At 42.6% G+C, this 21,474-nt stretch overlaps 1 protein-coding gene across 1 annotated transcript in view; it reads left to right on the top strand.

The window, feature by feature from the left end:
- The window catches only part of SLC39A10 (solute carrier family 39 member 10), a 79,641-nt gene that overhangs the window by 16,703 nt on the left and 41,464 nt on the right, over positions 1-21,474 (top strand). The gene's annotated exons all lie outside the window — the stretch shown is intronic.

Below are 21,474 nucleotides of genomic sequence, written 5' to 3'. Positions count from 1 at the left end.
CAGCTGCTGTGGCAATGGCAGCAGCAACTCCACCCAGAAGCTGTGTTCTGGCCAGGCCAGGACTCTTCTGCGCACCAGGGTGAGAGTGAGGTGCACAGGCTGGGCTGGGTATAATTGGTGGACACCTGCAGGATGAAATCTCCTGGTGAGCCGCATCTGGCCTGTGGGCCAAATTTTGCCCACCCATACCTTAAAGGCTCCCATTCAAAGAGCGGATTTCAGTTACCTGATTTGTGAACTGTTTACAAACTTAGTGTTCATTCACTCTGTGGTTGCTTCAAGAGTCTCCTTTTATATATCCTTTTGGGCCTGGACTGGCTTCACTCACTTGTTAGGGCTTGTTAGATGCAGGTTTCCCTTCCTTTATGCAGGTTCTGTATGTGCTAATTCACTCTTACGTAATGACCCTTTTTATACCAAAAATTCATTATATGCATGATAAATTCATGCTTATGCGATCAGTGTGGTGGAAGCCCACAGTCAGTTGCTTCGTGCAGTGCGCACTAAAATATAGTCTCCTGTGTGGATCTGGGCTTCTTGCTTATTATCTGCAACAGTCTGTAGTTGCTATCCCCATTATGGCTTCTAAGCATCCCACTAGCTTATCTCCAACTGTCTGCTGTTGGTGAGTACCAAAATTGTCTTGTGAAATTAATAGAAATGGGTCTGGGGGTCAGTACAATCGAAGTCTAGGAACATCCCTATTTGTTACATTGTAAAGTAGGTTCACTCTGTGTGAATTTGAGTTATGCGCTGTTTTCCAGGAATGCATGTACTGCATAAAGTGAAAGAAACCTGTACAAGTAGCAGTCATCCAGCAATCCAGCAGTTTGGAGCATATGCCCAAACACACAGCCCACTAAACAAGTACTCAGCAAGTCAAACCCATAGACAGTCACCCCTGGCTTGCTCACTTTGTAGAAACAGGATCTGGCACCTGGCTTCTCTTCTTCCTGTTCCCAGCAAACTGCTTCCTTTTTGCTGTCCCTGTTCACTTGCTCTAATATAAGCTAGAATATGACAATGCATTTTGTGCTAGTAAAATTTGTGGATTCAGGCATGTAAAAATGCATTTGTATTTTTATGTTGAAAAATCTAAAAGTACAGAAGATCATTTTTAACAGATTCAGGCAGAAATCTTCAGGTCAAATGATTTCACTAAGCACATGATATGTGTGAATAATAGAGAGAAATGTGAAAAAGGTTTTATGATTTTTGGAATTAAGAGACTGCCTGAATGATCTTAGAGGAGTGAGCTGAAGTAAAGGGATGCTTTGATAAGACCTTAAAACTGGCAATAACTATAGCTAATTATAAAATAAGCTTTTTTGTATTTTTATTAAAGTGTCAGTGGTTATTAAAAGTAATTATTTTACAGCAGCTGTAAAAACAGCTAAACATTGCAAAATGTTTTCACTGTCTGTAAAAGGTATTCTTTAAGTCTTTCATTCAATGATGGGATTTAGTTAGTAATGCCAAAAAGCTACCTATGTTGATTTCTCATTTTTCAAATAAGAGACCAGGTTGTTATGGTACTCTTCATGTTTGATATACAGGTATCAAGTCAAAGGGCTCTAATACTTTATTGTTTGTGGGCAAAGTGTATTGTTTACTGAGGGTTAATGGATATAGAATTGAACTCAAAGAAGCAGAATAGCATTTTAGAATTAAAGACAAAATACTGCTTTTTCAAATAGCAGTAAAATTGAAATCTACAAAATATAACTTCCTCCGGGAGGTTTTTGGCAGATTCTACAAGTTTATATACAGGAATTTAGATAACTTTTCTACTTTAACTTGATTGCTTACTATAAATTCACAGTATGTGCCTGAAATTGCCTTCTGAGGCAAGGCATTAGTTACACTTTATATCAAAGACATCTTCAAGCAGCGATGGTAAAAACAACATAATGTTGTTCGGATAGCAAAACATAATTAAGGACACTGGCCACACACTTACAAATGTGTGTCTATATGTACAACAGTACAGCTGCAAAGAATAAGATAATTTTGTTTAATTTTTATTAGAATATCTTGCAAACCACCAGATTTTAAAGTAGCTTCAGGTAATGATAGTTCTTTGCCAAGGTGATTCCTGCTGTATTATGCTTATCACCGGGGTTCCTCTATTTTCAGATTTAAAAAAGTAACCCAAAAGAAGTTATAGATATAGATATAAAGATATATATATATATCTAGAAGTCTAGTAGGGGTGCACTGATAGAGATTTTGGGGGCTGATGCGAATAGCCCTTTTTTAAGGAGGCATAACACCTGATACTGATTTGATTTCCGATACAGCTGCATGCAGCTCATACATACATTGTGGTAGAAGGGGAGAGGGGAGGGAAAGGGTGTGGGGAGTGGGGGCAGATCAAGGCCCCCCCCCAGCAGTGAGGGAGGGGGCAGGGGCAGATGCTGGGGCGGGGTGAGGTGCAGAATGGAGCCACAGCTTCTTGCAAGGCGGCAGCTCCCACCACTTATTGTACCCCAGGAGGGCATAGGGAGCATGTGTTCCCCCTGAGCTGGGTGAGGTGGGGTAGATGGGCTTCACCTGTGAGCTGGGGCTGTGCCAGGCTTTTATCAGCAGGGGCTGGGCTCAGGGCAGGGGCTGCGAAGGTGGCTGCAGCCACGCAATATTTTTCCGTAGTCCTGCTCCCAGCGCTGCCACCGAGCACCCAGCACAGCCACCAGCTGAACGCCCTGCCTCCACTCACATGCCAGGAAGAGCCAGGGCTGTGCTGGGTGGGCAACAGCAGTGCTGGGAGCAGAGCTATTGGTGGGGGGGGCTACAGCAAAATTTGTGGTGGCTGCAGCCCCCTCTGTAACCCCCACTCCGAGCCCAGCTCCCACCCAGCTGCAGCCTACCCACCCCCTCCCTGCGAAGATCCACGGGCATGTGCCCCACCCCGTGCCCCTCTGGGGTGCACGCAAAGGCAGGAGCTGCCCCCTTCTTCCCCTCCCTGATGAGCCATGGCTCCGCCCCTGCCCCCTCCCTCCCTCACTGTAGAGGGTGTTGATCTGCCCCTCCCCACACCCCTGCCCTCTCACCATCCAGCATAACAGAATTACCAGCTGCACGTATCGGAAATCAGATTGGTATTAGTCAATATGCCTCCTTAAAAATTGGCTTTCGGTATCAGCCCCCAAAATCTATCGGTGCACCCATACTGGTAACTGCCATTGGATTTCAGGGAGCACAGCAATTCTTTATTGTGTGTAGGTATAATAATTACAGTATTTAGAAGCAGGCAACTTTAGATGTTTGTGGATTTATGCAAGTACAGTGCTTGATGTACAACATTTGAACATATAAATGTTGAACATAACTATTTTAATTTGATTCTGAACAGACTCCTCCACAGAGTAAAGTTTTGTTGATGTGAGCGTTTTGTAGACATTTTAATGAGTTTACTGTGATGATTTGACTAGTGTCTTCCATAATTGTTATTTTGCTTTATATTTAATGTTAGTTAATAAAATTATAGCCTTGCATACAGTTTATAATGGACATGATACTGCAGCCAAAAAAGGGTGGAGTCATAATGTGTTTGCCTTTGCTGTTGTAATCAAGTATTCCGAATATTTATAATTATCACCTATCAAAGTAATCACTGTGTGCTGTAGTTCAGTTAAACCATTGGTGTTGGTTAGAATCAATGTGGGATTTAAGTTTTGAACACATCTGGGATGAGCTTCCCCTTCTAGCCAGTTTTGTGATTCGGTGGGGTGGATTAATGACCTACCTATAACATGCAGCATCTATCATCTGCACCGCATAAGTGCTCCGAATGGAGGTCAAAGATAATTAAGTGATAAAAATCTCACAAACTCAAGGTAACAGTTAACAAATTCGACTTTTTATTAAACAATTTCCAGATTCAACAACTATAACTACTATGACAGCTATATAATTACCTATACAACTATACTATACTTAATCACTAATCCTAAGAGAATATACATATATACAAATTATAACAATAACACACAAGTAGAGGTGCACCAATACATCAGTCCGATATCAGATTGGTACCAATATCGGATATGTGCCCAATGGGGACGATAATTTGGTTGATAAATCCCCATGCTGCGTGCAGCCACAGCACAGCACTTGGGTAGCAGGGAGCACAGCTGGCAGCATGGAGAGCTGCCTCCAGCTGGTAAGTCCAGTGTGGTGGAAGGGGCGTGAGGGGGGGCAGATCAATGCCCCCTGCAGTGAGAAAGGCGGCAGGGGCAGGCGCTCTCCAGGTGGGGTGGGGGGAGGTGGCTCCTGCTGCTGCCTGTACCCCAAGAGGGTAAGGGGGGATATGGCCCCCAGAGCTATACAGGGCAGGCTGCAGCTGGAGCTGCACAGAGCTCTTCTCAATGGGAACTGGGTTCACAGTGGGCACCAGCAGTGCTGGGAGGATGCTGCATCCACCCCAGATTTCCCCGCTGATCCATTCCCAGCACCAGTATGAAGCTTTTTCATTAATAGTATTGATTCTGGAGAGCCAGAATGGTCCAATAGTTAGGATGCTAGCCTGTCATGTGAAAGACATGAATTTTAATTATCTGCTCTTTCCTATGTGATTGTAAGCAAGTTGTACTGAATTTGAGGCAGAGAGAAATCTTACTTGTAAAACTGGAGGATAGTATTTCCCTTGTGGTGGTGGTGCTACAAAGATGCATACCTTTTTAATGTATGTTGATGAAGAAGAACTAAAGGATTAAAATGCATCCCAAAATGTGTGGTGGTAATGGTATCAGATAGCTAATTCATTAGAAGAGCCTTCTATTCAGATATATAGCTTTGGTATAGTGGTATGGTAGTGGAGGCTGTATAAATAACTTGTGAAATTTTAAATTACAAACACTGTACAGTATAATTGTACATTTCCCGATCCAGTTCAGCATCTAAGCATAAGATATAAAACTAAAATATATAGCAGTCCCAGCTTCTATAAAGTGGCTGGCTACATGGAGTTGGTTGGACTAGTTTTAAAGTTAAGTATATGCTTAAATGTTTTGCTGGTTCACAACTTCAATTTGACTTGTAGAACTAGACCCAGATTTGGTTAACACTTAAAATATGCAAGACTAGTGATAAATATTTGAAGGTCTTGATAGTGTTTCTTATTCTTAAATTGCCAAAATGTGAAAACTAAACACACCCAACACAGTGCTGGATTTTAGCCTGTTGGTTTCCAGAGGAAGAATAAGCCTATGCAGCAATTCAAGTTACAATTGAGAATGAAAATTCCTTTACTATTAACAGCCTATATTTAACACAGCAAAAGCACTGGCTTTGCTATCCTGGAATAGCAAAAACCTGTATCTGTTATATTGATACTGTTTGTTGATAACCAGTCACTTCAGAATGAGTTTCTAAAGAAACTGTTTTAAAGCCATAATGGTTTGTTTCACTGGAAAAAAGTATTAATGAAAGCACAGATGTTGCTATAGTTCACATTTTTAAATAACAGGCATGCACTATTGTTAAAACATTATTAGACAGTAGAATATTGGCACCTATAGTACAGCATTTTGAAATATTTCAGCATTGTGAACTTGAGATGTACCCTTTCAAATGTTGTCTGCATATTTTTTCTTCCTTCTGAATACTAATTGCCCTCCCAAATATTGTCCCAAGCAGGCAAGTAAAAGTTCTTTGCTTGCTTCTGCTATTTTGGTCTGCATGTTTTTTAACAGACCACCTACTTTTCTAGTTCAAGCTCAAAAGATGGCAAAATAAGGTATTCAAATAGCAATTTTAGGTTGCAGTCCTATAGCACATGATAAGACCCAGTTTTGCCATGAAAAAATGTGTAGTAATGGATGCACGTAATGTATTGCTGAGGCTTGTGCAAGTTGGGGGATGAGTTGTGTGCGGGGGTGGAAATTTAGAGGTAGGGAAATTCTCTGGTGACTAGTGTTGTGTTTTAAAAAAAAGAAAAAAAGTACCACATATTGACCAGGTGTCATCTGCATTATGTAGCTCCATCAAGTACCCTAGGATTGCACTTCACCTTTACTGTAATTGTGTGCTCTATCTAGCTGGTTCAGAAGATCAGGATCTCAGGGAAATATTTTTGGTTTACTGGTGCCAAAGCCTCAGTATTTTGTCTGTTTAATAGTTACCATTTTTACAATAACCCTAACATGCTATTTCAAGAGATTCATAACCTGCCTTACGACTGTGTCATATTTTACTAACTATTAAATAACTCATAAAGGTGCCTAAGGGCTTTCTTAGCTCTAGGAGAAACTGATGGTCAGTCATCTTAACACCATGATAAATTGTTCATAACTTATGAAATTCACTAAGGGACATGTGGCTGGTTATGTGTATAGTTTATGTATGGAAGACTGAGATACTACTACTCAATTTGCACAGTCCTGTAAAAGGGGGAACTTTATCAAAACCAGATTTGTAATGATTCTTACATTATTTTGAGTAATTGAGGTACTATTAAATTAAATTACAAGTTATTGCCTGTTTAAAGAGCTGTTTTGAGTTTTCTTTCAATTAAAATAACATTAACAGATGTGTTTATTAATCTGGATTAGCAGATTACTATGTTGGGTTTATTTAAGATCAAGCTAGGTTGTTTTGCATTTCATAATTTGTTTTTCAAATGTTCATACCATGTTTAGTTATGCATAAACACTTTCTGTATGCTCCCAAGTCTTATCTGGTATTAATTTAGCAACTGCAATTTGGAATTATCAGTTAGTGGCCCATTCTTTAAAAGTTCCCCTCCTACTGAATTGCAGATCTTCATGTAAATAAGTATGATTTAAAATCCCTAAACCAGTTTCATTGAAATTGAAGAGGGCAAAAAGTACAGGAGATGAGTGAGAACTAGAGTCAAGTCAGAGACTGTATTATAGCCAATTTCTTCTTTTAGCTGTGTAGAGGATATATTTTTCTAATTGAATAGCTGAAGATAGTGTCAACAAAGACTTGATAAACTAAAAACTGTAACTTCATTAATTTTAAATGAACTTCCTACTCTGCCTTTCAGTAGTGCTATATACATTTCTCTATATAACATAGAAGAAAAAAAATCTAAGCACAGTTTGATAGACGTTAATGTTCTCAATTTTATTTTAAACTTGGCATTTAGGATGTTGGGAATAAGGTTAATTTTTGTTTTCAAGTTTTAATTTGAATGTTCTGAGACAGTGTATTGTGCTCTAAATATCTTACGGAATTGCAATAGTAAGATGTAATCTAGCAGTCTTTACATAAATAACTTCTAAATAATAAGTTTTGAAATTTTAATTAAAATGCTTAATCGCCTTATTTCTAATCCTTAAAATTGTTTAAAATATGGTCTTCATCTCTCCTAAAGTGTCAAATATCTGTCCTGTGGAGCTGAAAGCCTGGAAGTGTACTGTCTCTTTAATGCCCATGAGTTAAATGAGACAGTACACATTCAATGGGCATGCAACAAATACTGTATTTGAACTGTTGAGGTGAAAGCAACTGCCTACTCTCTACTGACTCATCCTTCCTTTTATAATCTGGAGGGATTTATCATTTTTAACTGTCTGATATATGGAGAAGGCATTGTGCCAATGTATTTTCCTCTTCAGGGTCATGATCAACTTCAAAAGTTTCTGAAACTTACTGTCTACCATTTTTGTAATCACAACGAATAACTGGAAAATGTTCTATCTTCACTTGGTTTGCTCTGTGTATTAAAAGCACTTGGGATCTTTGACCACAAGTGAAAACTTTTCAGCTTTCTCTCATGTTGTATGAGGAGTGCTTCTAAATCTTTGTTAATTTGGTGAAATTGAAAATGAACATATAATCTATCTCTTAACAGATATTTTAATTCCATTTTGTGTGTTTAATCAAAACCTTTTCCCATTTGCCTATTTTCTGTTTGCTTATTCTATAGTTGGGTCCCTTTTGTTCCTCCATTATTCATATCCTTTCCCTAATCTAAATGATTTTTCATGACAAATTACATTAACTTATTGTAAAGTTTAGGGTTTGATTTTAGGAATAATCCTGGATGGGTTAGAATTTATACCCATAAGAATGTTAAGGTATCATTCTTGTTCCAAATCCAATTTTAAGGTGGACACCTGATAAACTGTCACTTGTTATGATGCCGTACTCCCTGGAAACCTAATTTTATCATGCTACATTATTCAGCCTGCCTGAATCCTATTTTATAATTTTGCAGTGAGTATGAAATGTTTCACCCTTTTCAGAAGGGAGCTGGTACTAGTAAATTGCCTCCAAGGGATTTTTATGCTGCAGTAAGTGAGCCTGGACTTAGGAGAAACATATCTGGATGTTCAACAGTTTGCTTACAAATAATGTCCTATCTCATGTTTTGTAAAAGGCTTTCACACAGGTTCCTTATTCTGTCTAATTCTGAAAAGGAATAAATGTCATTTTATTTAATAGGGTCAGTAGATGAGTAGAGAGAACAACTTGCTCAACAAGTATATCTGACATCCTTTTCTGGATTATACTTCTGAAAACTCCAGAAGCATAAAGAAATTTTAGTTGAAATATTTGTTTAATAGTTTTGTTTGGCATTAATTTTTTCATATTGTCTGTAGCTTTAAGGTTGTCACTTTATTCACACTGGCTAGGGACAGACATTACACACAAACCGGTTTAAGTGATCAGAAATTGGTTTAAACCTATAACAGAACAGATGTTCAGTGCACATAAACCAGTTTGAGAATGGCTGAAACCAGTTTGAAATAAACCTGGTTGAATGTAGTATCAGACTTAACTGATTTGGCTCAAACCGGTTTATGCAACATTTGTACCAGACCCATTGCTGGTTTAAAATAAGCCAGACTACCCCACCATGCTCTCAGGGCTGGTCGGGGCTGTCTGCTCCTCAGCAGGGCTGGCCCCTGCTCCCTGGCTACAGCTCCCGCCCTTCCCTTTCACCGCTCCCTACTAAGCAAGAATTCCCCCCTCCTCTCACTGAAACCTGGTGGGATTCAAGCTGTGATTGGGTGGTAAACATCAGGGGCTATAGACTATACAGGCGAGACAGAATGGGGAGAAAAGGCGGGGGTGTGATGCTCTACATCAAAGAACAATACATGTCCTCAACTAACAGGATGGGGACAGAGGAGGGGCAGGCTGAAGTGCTCTAGGTCAGAATACAAGGGGGTCACAGGGAAAGGGACTTAACGGTGAGTGTTTACTACAGACCACCCAACCAGGGGGAAGAGCTGGACCGGGAATTCTTGGGTCAGCTTGCAGAGGCAGTTAAGTCAAGGGATGTGGTTGTCATGGGTGATTTTAACTACTCAGACATTTGCTGACTGCTACCCAGCCAGGTCTGACTGCTAGTGTAGGTTCCTTGCTGGGATACAAAACCTCCACCTAACCCAGGAGGTGCACAGTCCCACCAGGGAGAATGCCCTGCTGGATCTGGTCCTGGCCACAGGCGATGACCTGGTGAGGGGACTCCAGGTCCTCCGCCACCTGGGCGATTAGTGATCATTGTCTACTGGAATTCACCATCCAGCACAGGGTGTCAAAGGCCTGCAGCAAGGCAGTAGCCCTTGACTTCAGGAGGGCTAACTTCAACGTGTTGAGGAGATTAGTAGGAGTGGCATTGCGGTCCTGGAGAGTAGGGGAACTAGGTGTCCAAGATGAGTGCTCGGTCCTTAAGGAGACAATCCTCCAAGCCCAAGGGGTGAGTCCCAATGCGAGTCAAAGGGGGCAAGAGTGCTCAAAAGCCCCTTTGGCTCGCCAAAGGCATTCAGGAATGTCTGAAAGCCAAAAAGGAGGAGTGCATCCAGTGGAGGAGGGGCTATCACCAAAGAGGATTATACCTAAATAGCAATAGCCTGTAGGGAGGCTGTTAGGAAGGCTAAGGTGGAGATGGAACTAGAGCTAGCAACGAGGATCAAGGACAACAAAAAGTCCTTTTTTAAATACATAGGAAGTAAAAAGAAGGCACCAGGCAACATGGGGTCCCTGCAGGATACACTTGGCAATCTGGTAGTTGCACCAGATGAAAAAGCAGACCTTTTAAACAAATGCTTTGTCTCCATTTTTTTCTGAGCAGGGACTGGGACATCTCCCTCAACGGGTTTCAGGACGGATTCAGGAGTGACTCTGCCAGGCCTAGGGTAAGGGAGGACCGAGTTGGGGAACTTCTGGAGGGGCTGGACATGTCCAGATCAGCAGGTCCAGACACTCTCCACCCTAGGGCGCTGAGGGAATTGGCAGGGGTCATCGTGGGGCCCCAGCACAGCTTTACGAGTACTTGTGCTCTGGCCAGGTGCCAGAAGACAGGAAGGCCAGTGTGGTCCCCATTTTCAAAAGGAGGAGGGAGGACCCAGGCAACTATAGGCCCGTTAGTCTTACTTTGGTCCTGGGGAAGCTTTTTGAAAAACATATCCAGGAGCATATCTGGGAGGGACCAGCAGGGGTGAAGATGCTGAAGGGCAACCACCATGGGTTCATTAAGGGCAGATTCTATCAGACCAACCTTTAGCCTTCTATGATCAGGTCACAAAATCATTGGACGCAGGTGTCGTGGTGGATGTAGTCTTTCTGCACTTCAGGAAGGCCTTTGACACTGGCTCCCACCCCATTCTCATTAAAAAGCTAGGTGACTGGCATTGATGCCTACACGGTCAGATGGGTTACAAATTGGCTAGGGAGCCGCAACCAGAGAGTGGTGGTGGATGGGTCATATTCAACCTGGAGGGAGGTGGGCAGTGGAGTCCCCCAGGGTTCAGTCCTCGGGCCCGTATTGTTCAATTTCTTTATCAGCGACATGGACGAAGGGGTGAAAAGCATCCTGTTCAAATTTGCTGACAACACCAAGATTTGGGGCGAGATGGACATGCTAGAAGGGAGGGACAGCATACAACTGTACCTGGACAGGTTACAAGGGTGGGTAGATGAGAATAGGATGGGATTCAATACTGACAAGTGCAGGGTACTGCTCCTAGGGAGAAAGAACCAGCAGCCTACCTATCCCTTCTTGAAAGAACAGTGGCAGAAAGAGATCTTGGAGTCATTATCGATTCTAAAATGAATATGGGCCACCAATGAGAGGACACGGTCAGCAAGGGCCACTTGCATGATCTGGGGCAGCAGGTCAGGCCCTGCGAGGAGAGGCTAAGGGACCTGGACCTGTTCAGCCTTCACAAGAGAAGGCTGAGAGGGGACCTAGTGGCCATCTATAAACTTACCAGGGGGTACCAGAGGGGAATGGGTGAGACCCTGTTCCCCCGAGTACCTCCCAGAATAACAAGGAATAACAGCCACAAGTTGAGAGTAGGTTCAGGCTACGCATCAGGAGGCGCTACTTCACAGTCAAGGTGGCCAGGATCTGGAACCAACTTCCAAGGGAAGTGGTGCTCACTGCTACCTTAGGGCTTGATAACTACCTAACTGGGGTCATATGAGCTTAACTTAGTGGGGGTCATAGAGCCCAGTATTCATTCCTGCCCAGGGCAGGGGGTTGGACTTGATCTGCTCAGGTCCCCTCCGACCCTACATCTATGAATCTCTCTGCCTTGCTGAGAAGGTGTCTGTGTATGAGCTAACAGACTATATGATGGCTATGGTCTCTGCTGAATCAACAGGCAGAATCTGCAAATAGCTAGTAATGTCCCTCTGTTGTTTTCTGAATTAGGAGATAAACACTTATCAATTCCCCGCTGGTCTAATCAGACCTTCTGTTGGAGCCTGGCCACGGCCCCCCTCAGCTTCATGCTGTGGAAAGAAGGGAGGGCTGCTCTAGTGCCCCTTGGCTCCTAGCCTGAGCCACTGCAGGCATGTGCCTGCATGTCTGGGATGTCTGTCCGGTTACAAAACTGATTTAGCCAGCTAAAGATTGAATCAATTCAGGCTCAGACTTTTTAAATGTCTGTCTCTAGCCACTGGGGCGATGAGCCTATTTTCCAGGGATCTTTTCACTCTTGCATATAGGACAGGTATAACAAGTGGTACTCCCTAGAGGTAGGGAATACAAGAAAAACCTTTGACTTGACAAACAGAAGAGAAACTTAACTTTGCTTTCCCATTTAAATATGTATCAACAAAATATCCATGCCTGAATTTTTAAAATATCTTTGAACGCTAAATTGAGGGGGGGGGGCAGGGGGAAGAGGAAGAAGAGGGAAAAGAAAAATCCTGGTTATAATTTGTTCAATTTAGACAATAAAAATAGATTATCTGTTTTACTTTTTATATCTTAACCAAAAGGCCTCATATCTGGATTGCAAGCACTAGCATGGTAAGCTTAAATTCAAACTTAATTGAAACTTGAATGAAATCAATTTTGGTTTTAGGTTTTATTTTTAAAACCTTAAATATTGAACTAGTCAATCACTGTGTGGAACAGTGGGTTTAAATAGCATTAGCAGTAGAAATCCAAACTTTTAACAGAATTTGAGTATAACAAGAACAGTGTTTCAAATATTAAATGGAAGAAACAGTTCAAGCAGAGGATGGTAGAGAAATTGCAGGGGACAGAGGTGAACATGGTGTAGGAAGCTCTAAACTGAAACTGATATTCTGTAAATACTGGGTATTTTTTCATATAAGGACCTGTTTTATTAAATAGTTGTAACCTGATAGGTGAGCAGATGGCATTGTGGATCTGTGCTTATCCAAGACAGATCTTCTGCCCTTTGCTGATGTGCTGTTCACATGTTATCATTTTGTGATCTGTGGATAATGATACTTGCAATGTGTCATGAGGATTAACAGTTTTGAAGTGCTATATAAGGTCAAGTAGTAGTTCAGTCTCTGGTGCTGCTGTGATCCACCCTCTAAAACTCCCAGACCCCATAATCAGAAGGCTAGGCCTGTATATTCAGGTTGGTTTTTTTTTTAAGCATTCATTACTGAGTTTAGCATGGGTGGCTCATTGTACTGAGGAAAGGGAAAGATGCACCCACTTGTACTGCATGTGCATTTGTTTAATTTAAAATTAGCAGGCCAACTGGTATAAGAGAACTACCTCTGGCCCGGGAAATTAAGCTCTCCCATGTTGTGGAGCTTTGGCATTATCTGAATGACAGGTTTTTGTGTTTTCTATTTGCAGACAGAAAAATGTAATGGCTGCCTGGGATTTTTCTTTTTCTTTTTCTAATTCTGAGTAAACCTTCTCATGGCAAGGCTGGAGGGTGTGCGCAGGGTCTCTTGTAACATAACCCACAGTCCCTAGTGCCCATAAGAAGGGAGATGGTGTCTTCATCTACTCTTAATTTGGCACACTCCTCCCCCCCACCCACCCTTTTCCAGTAGCTCCCCATGCAGTATGGACCTGATTTGCTGGCCCCATTAAACCATTGTCTGAATAAAAGTGTGGGGCAAAGGCTGGTGAAATAGGAACTTGGAGTGGACCAGACTGACAGGACTTCTTATATACCTCTAATCTGTCTCCCAGCCTGTTCTATCTTGTTCCTTTGGGGAGGACTTAAAGGACAGTTTCAGTAACATTGTTCAGTACTGGGGTAACTGAGGAGGAAGCTTCTCCATTCCACTGAAACATTTAAAATGTATACACTAGTAGTCTGGCATTTAATATATGTGGATATAATCTGACCTATAGAAGCTGGGAACTGGTATTTTGATAAAAATGGGGCTCTATAGAGAAATGCTGCTGTAACTATACTTGAAATCTGGAATGGTATATACAGGCATGCGCTGTGCTTTGTAAGCTTCTTTCTTGCATGCATTGATACTGCTACATAGTACTATGAAGAACATAATTACTTTGTAAACGTTTATGTTTTTCTGTTGAGAGCAGTAAAATAACTGTTATGATTTTAAATAAGTGATGTAATATTGCCAGGGGCTGAGACATTAGCAATAAAGCAGACTGATTTGAGTGATGGGTTGAACTTTGTATTGACATCTAGTTAGGACCACAGGTCATTTAACTGTTTATCCTTTCAGGAAAAAAGGTACCATTCAGTGCTAACCATCACAATTAGGGATGCATGACTTACATTTCAAAGTAATGTATTTAGTAGTACAGTATGTGATAGTCACATGAAAACGATCATGAGGGAATGAAGAGGATTATGATCCTGCTTTAGTCATGGATTTCCTTGCAAAGATTTTTAGTTTTGGTCACATTTTTTAAAAAGTTAATTTATGTTACTTTGTACTTTGGATGTTCTGGTTTATAAATAGAACAGCTTCTTTTTCTTGTCTGTAAAGATAACTTTCTGTATCACAAAGCACTTAAACATGCCATCTTTGGCATAGACATTGTATATTTCAGTTTTGAAAATAAATAGGTGGCAAACAATTTGCAAAGGCACCAGCTTGTGCAAGTACAGTTGCCTGTTAACCTGTATCAGCAAGGCAAACAGGAGCACGTCTTGTGTACAACATCAAATCCCTTCAGACCCCTAGATACCACAAAGCCCTCCAAACACATCTCAGTAAGAAATAGGGGTTCACCGATAGAGAATTTTTGGGCCGATACCAGTGGCCAATTTTTAATGAGCCATATCAACCAATACGATCTGATTGCTGATATGCAGCTGGGCAACTTGGGAAGCAGCATCTGGCTGGTAAGTTTGTTGTGGGAGAAGGGCAGGGACAGATCAAGGGCCCCTGTGGTGCGGGGGGATGTGGGGCTGACACTGGGGCAGGGGCAGGCACTGCACAGCTGGGGCAGGGCAGAGCACGGGATGGAGCCACAAATGGCTTGTCTACAGCAGGGAGTGGGCTCCCGCTGCTGCATGCATCTGAGAGGGTATCAGGGGCGTGTGCCCCTGGATTTGCACATTGGGCCACTGCTGCCTGCCTGCAAGATTCCCCCAAAGGGAGGGAGAAACTTGGGTCCACCCCACCATGTTGGCAAGCATGTAGAGAAATCCCTCTGCAAAGGATTTTCCCACCTGCCTGCTTGCCAACCCATGCAAGGAAATCCCTTGCAAAGAGATTTCCTCAAGTGCACCTGCAAGCCTGGAGGAGGAAACTCAGGTTCTCCCCTTGACATTTGAAGTTGCGGGGGATCCTTTTGCAAGGGATTTCCCTGAGTAGGTCTGCAAGCATGGAAGTACTCACACTGGGTTCACACCTCTGCACTTGTAGACCTGCTTCATACAGAGGGATTTCCCCATGTACTTGGTAACGTGGAAGAGGGACCCCAGTGAAAGTACCCCAATCTGTGTTTGCAAGCACACTTCAGGGAGGGTTCCCTTGCAAAAGGATTTCCCTCTGGGTGCTTGCAAACGTGTAGCAGGGGACTCAAGTTTTCCCTGATTCTAGAAATACTCCAAGTTGGGGCGAGGCAACCAGGGATGACTATAGATGTTGATGGATTGCAATCAGCTGTGCCATAACATATTGGCACACAGCTGATCACACTCCACCAAATATAGCTGTTTCCAACCTGTGATACAATGCAGATCGCAAAGTTAAAGCAGAAGCATGTGGTAAAGTACTCTAGATTTAAGGCTGTAAAATGAGCTTCTAAGATCAAACTTCAAATCACACTTTCTACCCCAACCAGAATGTTTATAGGAAAAGAAAAAAGGGGGAAAATATTGTTTTACTTTTGAGGGTTTTTTCTTTTTTCACCCTGGCTCTCTTTTTCCTCCTCCCCCAAAACAATGAGGCCTTCTTTTGCCAGTATTTTAACACGGAGCATGCTCAGAGGCTAGGATAATAGGCACCAATGGAAAACCTAAAATAACTACATTTGTATAGTATTTACTTGAATACAAGGCAAGTCCCCCCCCCCCCCCCGTTCCCATAAAGTTGTAGGAGGAGCCCCTTGTCTTACATTGGCATACTAGGAAACTATTAAATACATTACCTATCATCAGACTGCTGCCAAAAGCAACATGTGTTCAGTAATGGAAACCAACTGTGAAGTAGATTAAATTGCAGCCAACACTGAGTGTGACTCTCAAACACATGGCCCATATGAGGCAAACATTACTGCTAAGAACCTATTTTTTCTATTAAAATCAAAATCTTCCCCTCCCTACATTAAAAACAAAACAGGTTGCATCACTTTATGTAAAATATTCTCCAAACTAACATAGAATCTTCTCATTTACATCCTTTAACACCTACCGTTTCATCCACCTATGTGCTTCTAATCCTCTGGCATCGTTAACCTCTTCTTTACATAAAGCCTCAACAAAATGCATCGCCCTCCCCGAATTATCCATTTTAAGTGATCAGCATTGCCTTTTATTCCACATCATATTAACATTTCTGTATCAGTTCTCATATAACCACACAACAGGCTTCCCTTACCAACCACAACTCTTCAGATGGCATTACCTGTCATGCTATCATTAGTTTCCTCCCAACCCATCCTGTTATTCCCCCTGCTCCCACTTCCTGTGCTCAGAATTTTCCCAGAACAGCATTCCCCAGTCTTTTAAGCTCCACTTGTTCATCTCACTCCTTGCTCCCAGCTCCTCTTCATCTCTTTCAATATATGTTCACAGTTCATGCATGATTACCTGCACACATTCTTGTGGTGTGAAAAATAGCCCTTTACACTCCAACAGGTTCTTCATCTTCTATGTGGCCATTCTCATGCACATTATCAAGAGTCTCATTTGCCAGCCCATTTGCTCTTTGGTTCATTCCATACATTACCATCTCATGTCAGTACATTACTCCATTGGGTTCTCTTTGCAAGCCTCCCCACCTTCTTCCTCACCTTCCAGTCAGCATGGATTCACCAGAGACAAGTCATGCCTGACCAGCCTGATGAGGTGACTGGCTCTATGGATGTGGAGAGACCAGTGGATGTGGTGTACCTTGATTTTAGCAAGGCTTTTGAGATGGTCTACAACATTCTTGCAGGCAAGCTAAGGAAGTATGGACTGTAAGGTGGATAGAAAACTGGTTGGAGCATTGGGCTCAGAGAGTAGTTCAGTGTCTAGTTGGCAGCTGGTATTAAGTGGAGTGCCCCAGGGGTTGGTCCTGGGACTGGTTTTGTTCAGTGTCTTCATCAGCGACTTGGAAAATGGCATAGTTTGCACCCTCAGCAAGTTTGCAGGTGACACGAAGCTGAGGGGAGTAGTAGATATGCTTAAGGGTAGAGCTAGGATTCAGGGTGACCTAGACAAATTGGAGGATTGGGCCAAAAGAAATCTCATGAGATTCAACAAGAACAAATGCAAAGTCCTGCACTTAGGATGGAACAATCCCATGCACCAGTACAGGCTGCGGGCCATGAACAACTGGTGCCTCCTGAGACTGGGGGGGCACAATTTGTAGTCAGTGGCATCTTTGGCAACCAATGACCACCTGCAGGTGCTGGCAGTATTGGGGGGGGGGGGGGTGAGTGGTGACCGCCCATGGCGGCAAGAGGAGGGGATGGTGAGCGGTGACTGCCCACAGAAGTCAGCAGTGGTGGCCAGTCTTGTGGGGGCATGTGCCCCCCTCCCGTACCACCCCAAACAAGTCACCTGTGCTGGGAGCTGACTGGCTGGGCAGCAGCTCTGCAGAAAAGGACCTGGGGGTTACAGTGAACAATAAGCTGAATATGAGCCAACAGTGTGCCCTAGTTGCCAAGAAAGCTAACGGCATAATGGGCTGCATTGGTAGGTATGCTGCCAGTAGTCCAAGACAAGTAATTATTCTCCTCTGTTCAGCACTGGTGAAGACACGTGTGGAGTATTGGGTTTAGTTTTGGGTTCCCCACTACAGAAAGCATGTGGACAAATTGAAGAGACCAGAGAAGCAACAAAAATGGTGAGGGGGCTGAGGAACATGACTTAAGAGGAAAGACTGAGGGAACTGAGCTTATTTTGTCTAAAGAAGAGAATATTGAGGGGAGATTTAATAGCAGCCTTCAACTACTTGAAGTGGAGTTTGAAAAAGGATGGAGCTAGACTGTTCTCAGTGGTGGCAGATGACAGAATAAGGAGCAATGGTCTCAAGTTGCAGCAAGGGAAGTTTAGGTAAGACATTAGGAAGAATTGTCTCACTAGGAGGGTAGTAAAACCCTGGAACGGGTTACCCAGAGAGGTTGTAGAATCTCCATCCTTGAAGATCTTCCAAGACCCAGCTAGACAAAACTTTGGCTGGGATGAACTATTTGGGGATGGTCCTGCTTTGAGCGGGAGGTTGGACTAGATGACCTCCTGAGGTCCCTTCCATCCCTAACTTTCTATGATTTTCTATATACTCGTGTTCCCAAAACATGTGGTAAGGCAACTCTGTGTTCTCACAGTTTTCACTTGGGCATTTTTCTGATCTGTGTAATCCCCATCTGCATAACCTCTCCCTTACTGGTAATACCTTTTATGCCACCATCCATGTGATTTCTACATGTTACCTCTTCACCTGTGCTTCCCACATCCTTTGCCACACTGGCTGACTGACTCGGTCAGGTTCCCCCCTTCCATTATTCTGCCTCTGTCCCTGTTCATTTCAAGGCTGCTTTTATTTTCCCATTTTTTCAGACTCCCTTCTAACAGTGCATATTGTACTATGAACTTAGCTCTTGCATAGTGGGCTGGGTGGGGGGAGAGTCTAACCCCAAGGCATTTTTCATCCCTCCTCTTCTTCCCATGTCCTCAAGACTTCTGACAAAGTACCTGCAAAAGCTCTCCATTTTCCCTTTCATCATCCACATTCTGCTAATGAATTTTGTATAAATAAACGCCTCTAAGTTCAGCATTCTCCATCTTCCTGTTCCTTTTCCCCTGTATATCTCTTGCCTCACCACCCACTCCCTTTTGCTGTCCCGGGAAAAGGCACACAATTTTCTTTGCATCCTTCATGCTTGTCACCATGTGCCTGTCACCACATCAAGGAAGCACAATTCCTGCATAGAGGATCACTGGTAATAAAGTTGTCTTTGTCAGTTCAACTTTACCTTGTTTAGACAACAGCCCTCTGGAATCAGAATGCTATCTGCCATATCTTGGTGATCTTATCTTTTCCTGGGTCTCGTTGTCTTTCCTTGTCATGTCCATCTGTACTCTCAGAATCTTCATTCCTTCTGTGCAAACCACAGTCTTCCAGCCCTTCCCAGACCCTTATTCCCGTTCGGTTACAGTAACCATGCTGCTGTCAGAACAGCATGGTAGCACCTATTGCAAGCAGTCCACCTCAGCATTGACTTTTTCAACTCATGGCGAACCACAGCAGTGAATATATTTTAACTTCCTCTTCAGTCCCATAGCTGAGCTGCACCTTTCTGTCTCATTTCCAGTGAATCCTGTTTTTTTCACCAGCCTTTAATGTCTGGCAAATATCATCAAATGGGGCCCCAAACAGCTTATCCAGAATCCTTCTGTAGCCCCCTCTGTCAGCCTGTTGCATCTAATTAGTATGTCCCTGCCCTCTGTGAGATGGAACTAGACTAGATAACCCTGTGCCTTGTCTTCAAATACATTTTGGAGGATCGCAGGACTTGACAGGAACACCTGGTTCCAATCATGAGTGGGGGCTAATTAGCACATGGATCCTTTGTGGGGAGTATCTGGAGCGCACACACATGCTGAGCTGTGGTGTCACCAGGATTGGAAATGCTGTTGTTTTTGCTGGGACCCAGCCCAATGATACATGAGCCTTTGGCTTTGGACTAATATGTATTTTTTGTTAAAAACTCAGATCAAGTATACTCACCTGGCAGGGGAAACACCATATATCTGGGTCCAAGAAGGCAGTTTTCCTTAAGCCCTGTCTGGGATAACTGTTCTTCTGGCCTTATTTAGTACCTGCCAAAGTGTTGGGGGTTAAAGCCCATTTTATGGAAATGAGAGGCTCCTCCCTAGCTTGCTCCTGCAGCCATATGGCTGAGGGCAGGCAAAACTTGGGGGCATCTGAACCCAAAGCTTCCAGGCTTGGGCCTGCATGTAGGATGTGCGCCAAAAGACATTGGAAATGTTTAAAGCCCCTGGTGGTAGTGGAGGATGTTTGTCTGTTGCAGGGCCACATGTGGTTCTGGACTGATTCATGAATTTGAACTCGGTTTGGCTTGAAACAAAGAATTTCTTTAAAAAAATATATATATATATACACACACACACACACGAATAGGTACAGAAGTGTTGCTTAAATGTGTGTTTATGAAGTATTTGTGCTAAAACTTGTAGTAGTTTCAAAAGAGGTAAGCTTCATCAATTCTGGATGTCTGTGAGTACCTATAGTAATTTCCCTATATGCAAATTATTACAGATATGTTTATTTTTAGGTCAGGGTTTTCAAATTTGCTTCTAACTTCCATGTGCTTAGGGAAAGCAGGGTCTGACAGCAAGGAAGGGTGGAAGGGGTTGCAAGGATAAGAATTTCTGGGAGAGCAAGGGACCTGACCTCCAGATTTATTTGCTTTGCTATGGCATTGGGAGGGGAACAGTTCAAAGGCAAACCTTCAATAATTAGATTCTGTACCTGGCAAATTTATTAACTTTATAATTTTTCCATATATAGACTATAATTATTGGGGTAATGTTATAATCAGGGTCATCTCATACTCAAATAAATACAGAATATAAATATATGACACTATAGGAAGATTTGAATTGGAAGAGTGGCTAGATGAAAGTCATCTGTGATGGGGGTCAGAATGGGCCAAATTCATCCCTATTCTGAAAGTAGGTACTCAACTAGTTAAGGGCAGAAACAACATCATTGGTCTTAAAAAGATTACTACAATTTAACAGACACTTGGTTAAGACAGCTGAATACAGTTGTTAAAGACAGGTGATGGGATTGCACTTGATTCCTTCATTATCAGTCTTCTGTCAGCCAGGAACTTCCCACTGCTCTTTTCCTTTCTTAGATCAAAGAAGGTGAACAGAAGAGAAATTGTATTACTCATATCTTCCCCTATGACCAAATCCGTCACTGTTAAGAAAGGTTCAAAGCATTACATATAAAACATCAACTCCATCTTGAAGGGGCATGTTGATTTAAGTAGCACAGTGTTAAGTCTCAAAATGTCATGGTTTGTCAGGACCATTTGGCTAGTTCATGGGTTCTGTGGGAGTTGTCAATTAAAATCATCACTGGTTACATACAAGTTTGTATTTTGTTTCTGGTAGATGCCATTTTTATGCCCACAAGAGATAGTGAAGCAGAGTTAAGTGCAGCTGTTACTTCAGAACTTATATGTTGGGAAATATTTTGGTAAATGAGAAGCCTTGCCATAAATACCAGAGAATGCATTTAACTGGAGTTTACGGGACATGATTATAGCATGGAAGAGTGAAAAATAAAAACCAGTAACTAGATAGTAACATAGGCTGCTTATAGACATCAAAAAAATCCCCAAACCAAATACACTTTACCAGATGAAGCAGCGTGTTAGTTCAACCCAGCTCTGCAGCATCTGTATACATTGGGCATTTCAGTGGGGCTTTTTGACTCTTTTGGCTAAAGCTGATTCAGTAAGCTATTAGATAAGCTGTCTATTAGGCCAGTAGTCCCCCTCCCTCTCTGTTAGGCACTGGTGAGGTCTCAGCTGGAGTACTGTATCCGGTTCTGAGCACCGCACTTCAAGAAGGACATGGATAAGTTAATATTTTT

Source organism: Crocodylus siamensis, chromosome 4 (assembly GCF_052110815.1).
Source record: "Crocodylus siamensis isolate JL-2025a chromosome 4, ASM5211081v1, whole genome shotgun sequence".
Classification (NCBI taxonomy): domain Eukaryota; kingdom Metazoa; phylum Chordata; order Crocodylia; family Crocodylidae; genus Crocodylus; species Crocodylus siamensis.
The sequence above is the reverse complement of the archived record's forward strand: the minus strand, read 5'-3'. Positions and strand labels throughout refer to the sequence as shown.